Genomic DNA, 7,052 nt, shown 5'->3' with positions numbered 1-7,052 from the left:
TAAATCTAAAAGCTTGCTAGTGCGATGGAAGTATTTAAATGTCATTAAGCTGCAAAAAGGAGTTTTGAATAGTATTAAAGGTAAGCATCTATATCTACTTTCCATCTATATGCATAATCCATTTTAGAAAAGTAATAACTAAAGTATCATATATATTGCTAAGAATGGATGAATTGAACGTTTAATGCTACACGCACACTGTTGGACATATGCAACCGAGACCTACTATTGAACATGATTTAATTAGCAAGTAAGTGGTAAACATTTGTGAATTACTGTTGAAATTGAACCTTAGAGTTATTAATCTTTGTTGGTTGGGAGCTTTAATCAAATAGCCTATTAACTATACTAAGTAAGTGTGCGATGTGGATGGCTGGCAGCTATTTTGAATTGACACAATTGGAGTTAGAAAAGAAAAGGTAAGATGTGGATAAAATGTTCTTAAAACTAAAACATTCGGTGTATTCTTAAAATAGTAGAAACTCCATAGGTAAGTGAAATGAATATGATTGAGTGGTATATAATTGAAATGTTGAAATGTTAGTTGGAAGCTAGCAAGAAATAATTGAAATTGAGTTTGAATGATATGCAATTTGACATATAAATTTGGCATTGTTGATACTAAAAGGAAAGCTTGCCAAATACTTGTGAGTTAGCATTGATAAGCTCACTAAAGGTTGGATGATTAATGAGGTAAAATCCCACCAAATTAAGATGAGTGGGGTGTACTTATTTTAAAAGTTATATTCCTTATGCTATATTGACTATGTATATTAAGTTAGTTTGGAATGTCATTATAGAAAGCATGAGTTGGTATAAAACTTTGAGGCTATTGTGATTGTGGTATGGCTTTCAAATTTGTTTCAAGTATGTAATATGTATAAATATAAGAACTATATGTTTTAAAAACTAGGAAACAAATCCTTGAACCATTTTACTTCAAAATGTGCCTTTCTAAGACTTTATGAATTGTATAATTAAAAGCATGATGCAAAACAATTAGATTATATGATGCAATGATTTTAACTTAATCTTTGATTCCATAACACATGCTGTTTTGAGCAATGCATCACCTATGGAACTAAGATTGTACATAATTGATCATCTTTTCTTTCAAAGAGTTTATACTCTAATTTTCTTAAAAGCCTTGCATTAGTTTTGAAAGGTTCTGTTTTAGTTAAAACAAGATGATCAAGAATAGATCCTACTATCACACCAAACCATGTGTTATGCTTGTGAACAAGTGAGCTCTAGCTAAAGGTTATTTGCAACAGGAAGCCAACAACCTTGTATTTAGGTGGTAAGGGTACAGGGTTATATACGTGACGAGTACCACGGATTATGAGCATGCCACTCACTTAATGGTCATATTAATACATGGTATACAATTGGCATGGACAGTAGAGCGAAAGGTCTCTGAAATATTATCTACATGGGAGAGAGCCCACGAGTTTATTGACGTACTCAAGATTAATATATTTTACTTGTTGAGATTCTAATTTATACCATGGCAATGGTTTTGAATTCGTTTTCCTTACGTCACAGAGTTTTTCATACACTTTATGATATGAGCATATTATTAAAATGGCACATTGAAATCATTTTATACATGCCATGCTAAATTAAATAAAGGTACATAGTTGTGAATTCTGGTTCATTACTATTATTATAAATTTTATTGATTTCTCGATGAACCTACTTTTTATCTATACAGTATTGAAACTATTGTGTTTTGACACCATATTACGTGCAAATCTACATTTATACTTGCAAGGCACCTATCTTGTGCTAATTATTTACTTTTAATTTGTCATATTCTAGTTTTATTATTCAAATGTTCCTTCCTTAATGCTTGCTTCTCATCCTCACTTGCTCACTGAATTGATGATCATTAAGTCTGTAAGACCCAACCACACTATTTTACTTTGCAAATAAATGATCTGCTTAGTGCATACTCTAGCGAATTTTCCCCTTCACCTTGGAATAGGTAATGGTATCTCATAGTACTTTCCCTTATGTCACTTCGCTGCTAAAGGTTTTATGTAAAGGAATATAATCTAAATATAGAGTTTATATTTTTAATGGATAGTTAAATCAGCATATCTTATGTTTGAAATTAACCATGTATTATGATATTAATAGCTACGATAGATTTACATTATGTAGAGAATAAAACAACTATACTTTGATATTACAATTCATATTAAATTAAATAAACATGCTCAAAGGTTTAAAAGTAGCAATCGAATGTTTGGTAATCGATAAGAAAAAGGTTTAAACTTAAGGCAAGCTTGAGATTTGATGAGTTTGTTCATGAGACCCGAGCGTCGATAACGATCACGGGAAGTGGTTGTTACAATATCAATACCTTGGGCCTAAGTCTTGATACTTTTTGAAACAAAACAACTTTATTTAGGTTTTTTTGACCTAAGTCTTAAGACTTCTTGTCTAAGTCTTAAGACTTTAAGTTTAGGTAGCATGTCTCAAGACTTCTTCCAAAGTCTCGAGACTTTATTTTTCTCATGAATCAAGTCTCGATACTTTAGCTCTAGAATATTATTTTCAAGTGAAAAATCAAATCTTTTAACCCCATTTGAAACCCAACTTCCCCAAAATTTATTTGAAATCATTTGAAGGATATTCTTAAGCTAAAATTGTTCAAAATCATTTCTAAAAACTTTAAATCCGTAGCTCACCAAGTTAAATTATAACTCTATCCTTTAGTTAGAAGGTGAAATTTCACAATTGGTCTCTAATCTTAATTTATATGAGATTTATCAAGATGCTAATGGTTGAGATACAGTGTTGCATTTTGGCATACATTCCATGGGGTAGGTACTGATCCATTTGGTGCACCCATAAAGTCTTAGCCATAGGAAGATGGTACCATTTCATTTTATGGCTAAAAGAAGAAGTAAGATTGATCGTTATTGTGCTCCTTTCTCTAATTAATACTAACTTACGACATGCAGTAATCTTCTTGCTCATTAAAATAAATCGGAGTGAGAGTAAACTTTGAATTCATAAACAAGCTTGGAGTTAATTGGTGGTGTTTACATGATAGGAACATTGAGGTCAAATAATTTTTTTATTAGTACTTAAAGTAGCTTTGGTATTTGAACTACCAGATGAGCCATACATTGCGCTCAAGGCAGTTGTGTATTTTGTATAAAGTTTTGAGAAGGATTGATGTTAATTGGATAAGAAATTATGGCTAAATATGCATAGGAAACTTGTATAGAATATTTAATAAGCGTAATGATAAATATTTACTAAAGAGCACTATAAATATGTTTTACAGTGTGCTTACAAAAATTGTGAAAATCAACTTCACGGCTACTCAAAATTATAATTATCAAAGATGTAGTAAAGTAAATGAGCTGTGTGCCAGAGTATTAGGGATATTTCCCTGTTTTGTTGTCTTGTGTATGGCCATAAGTTTAAAGTCACCCTTAATGTCAACGTTAAAAATTACACATAGCTATCACATGTCAATTTTGAAGGATCATGACCAGTGCAAAAACCTAAATGGGCATAACTTACTAGACTTAACGTCATTTGAGCATAACTATTATTCATCATATAACCATCATCATCATACATTTCCCATTATCCTGTAAACACATGCATAAGTGCATGCTCATGGATTTCACCAATCAACGTGCTCATAAACATTCTCATAAACAAATATTTCATAATCAAATATGGGCCAATACACCCATACATATAACATTCTTTGCACACTTATGGTCCATTCATAAGCTCTTAAGCCATCATATTTAATTCATATATATGCATATATAGCATCCATACCAAGAATAATGCCATAACATGGCTACATCATGACAATATTATCGAACAACGTTACAAAATAATTAGGATTGACTTGTCAAACAGAACATGACTTGACTCTCTAAGCTTCAAGAGGGCTGTTATACCACCTACCAATAGAGAGAATAACAAATCACATCTCCATGACTTGGGTGGCTAAAGGACTATCATTAATCTGCAACAAAAATAAGAGAAACTAACGTGTGAGTCACAAAGACTTCGTGAGTGAATACGAGAATGGAACAAGTTAAAAGGAAGAGTTTTTGGACAAATTATATCATTAATGCAAACATGAATCTTAAGATAAACATACTTTATTTCCAAATTTCTCATAAAATAAAGTTGCTACAAACTAATCTCATTTTTCATAATGATATCGACATTTCATAGATATATAGTTCTTTAACTACTTTGAACATTTACGCAAAACCTTTTAAAAAACCAACAAAATTGTTCCTTACCTTTGGTATCGGATCCTTCTTAAGAGAAACAATACTTAACCATATAAATCCAAACTATGGGTAATATATGTCAATCTTACCATAAGTCATATGAGCTACTCATATTCTCGAAATTCTCCTTTAGAATTCAATCATATAACATCAAGTGATCATCTTTCCATCCATATAACTTAAGCAATCAATTTTCAATCTATAACTTAACTAATGCATTAGGACTTATTCTATCTATTAATTTATCTTGACTATCTTATGGTTTAGAGAAAAATCTACATAATAAAGTAATTATTCTAATATAATAAGCAATAATAACATATACATATATCCATGCCATTCATAATATGTAGTCAGCATGTATGCTCAATAAATGAATGCATCCCACCCACATCTGGGTGTCATGAGTGGCACATCGACCTCACTTATACAGAACACCATCACCACATGGTGGAATTGTGCATTAAGATTAGTGGGATCGCTCTAAAAATGTGTGGCATTCTTGCCTTCTATATTTGGTTATATTTGTGTAGTATTCTTACCCCTACATTTGGCTATATTCAAGAAGTATTTTTACCCCCACATCTAGGCTTTAATTGTGTGGTATTCTTCCCTCTACATTTGACTTTCATCATCACATAGAATATCTCATATTCATACATGCATTATTAACATATCATGCACATATTCCTCTATGACCCATACTCAAAAACAAGGTTTTCTCATAAAATATGTGGTACTACATCACATCTTATCCCATAGAAACATGTCTCGCATGTTAAGAATTTTAAGAATATAGTGCTCGGGAAAGCAAGTATATTCTCATGCTTAGTTTCATTAAATTTATTTGTAATGAAAATTCATTTTGATAATAAGACAAAGAGTTGGTTTAAGTAAGTATTCATTATCTAGTTATTAAGGTACCAAGATTCTATTGAGATATTAAAATACATTTGTATGAAAATTCATACATAGGAGACATGTATTTTAATTGAATCTAAAAATTATTCACAACCATATAATAAAGCTGGTCACTTTATTGTGCTAAGGCTGTAGCGCTCAGATTACTTCCAAGGAAACAAATGTGATTCATTTCAAGGGAATGATGAGTCTGAAATCATCGAAATGATTGACTTTAAGTATTGACACTATAACATGAATTTGAATCATGTGAGAATCAAATTTAAGCTTTACTGTTACCTAAATCTTGATCTCACACTTATGCATTTACTTATAGTACAATAAAAATCCTGATGGATAGTGGACTCGTGTTTAATCTATTTATAATCTTTGATTTACCATAAGCATGATCATCATAAATCATTAATCTAGATTCTGTATTTTGCGATTATAATTAAGATGAATATCTGAGAACATATATCCAAATAATAGAATTCATAGCATTAACATCACGTCTAGTGATTTCAAGAAGATTAGTGTTTAATCTAGGCCTAGTGGATTGATAAATTAACTACTCATCATATTTAAATACTCAAAAGATTTAGATCTAGAGTATTGAATCACTTATTGGATGAAATTTAAGATTAGAGGACAAAATTAACATAAAAGGTAAAACGGTAATTTTACTTTTCGTCATTGGATGGTTGTATGTTGTGATACATGATTCAAGATTTTTACTACATTAATTGTCCTAGAAAATTTTACATGTAACATTTTTCTTTTAGTTATGTAAAAAGAAGGGTAACCTATCATCACCATATTTCCTTCTTGATTTTTTTTTAATTTTTTCTTAGATTTATGTAACTAGGAAAACCCATATAATTTTAATGTTACTTGATGCATTTGGTGCATCCATGGAGAAAGAAGTTCAAAGCCAAAAGGAAAAAGGTAATTAGGTAATATTTGGTCTCTTTAATTTTTTTTATGACTATTAATTTTTTTTTTTAAAAAAGAAGCTTTTCTTGTATTTATTTTTTTTTAAGAAAAAGAGATTTTCTTATATTAAAATTTTGTTATTATAAAAATATATATTTTTTATTAAAATATTTTTATTAAAAAAAAGGGAAAAGGAGAGGTGAGGTGTGTTGTTCAACAGCACATAGCCCCTGTCAGCAACACATGCTGCTGCCAAGTGCAACAGCAGGTGCTACCGCAAAGGAGCAGCCCGCCCCTAGGCTGTTGGGTAACAACCTATTAGGGTGGGCCTCTTCTAATTTTTTTAATAAATTATTTTTTATAAAATTATTATTTTTAAAATATATATTAATATCTATATTCTTATAAAATTTTCAAAAATTCGTTTTATTTTTGGAAAATTAATTTATTTTAGCCTTGGGTTAAAATATATATTTTTTATTTTGGTATTAATTAATGAGATTAATTAATTGGACAAAATAAAATTATTTTCTCAAATTGGGTTAAAATTAAAACTAAAATTGAGAATTTTTAAATAGTTATAAAATTCAAAGGAGTACCAAATGGATGTGATCCTAACAAGCAGTGGAAGCAAGCAAGATTGAAGAGAATTACAAATTGTAATTTTATTTTATTTTGTCTAGGATGGACATTAATGTGGCTTATTATATATATGTATATATATGTATCTATATGAATGATATTAGATATTAATTGTATGCTTGAAAACCTGTCATCTAGAATTAAGGTGCCAACATCTCTTAAGGTATGCCATGCATACATTATGTGTTTTAGTTTAAAAGGAGTTTTATACTATGAGATACATAATGAATACAGGAAAATAAATTATATCTAGACAAGATGATAATAAGGACTTAGTTATATACTAAAAGC

Source organism: Theobroma umbraticum, unplaced genomic scaffold, assembly GCF_002168275.2.
Source record: "Theobroma umbraticum cultivar Fairchild unplaced genomic scaffold, ASM216827v3 scaffold_55.0, whole genome shotgun sequence".
Classification (NCBI taxonomy): Eukaryota; Viridiplantae; Streptophyta; class Magnoliopsida; order Malvales; family Malvaceae; genus Theobroma; species Theobroma umbraticum.
The sequence above is the reverse complement of the archived record's forward strand: the minus strand, read 5'-3'. Positions refer to the sequence as shown.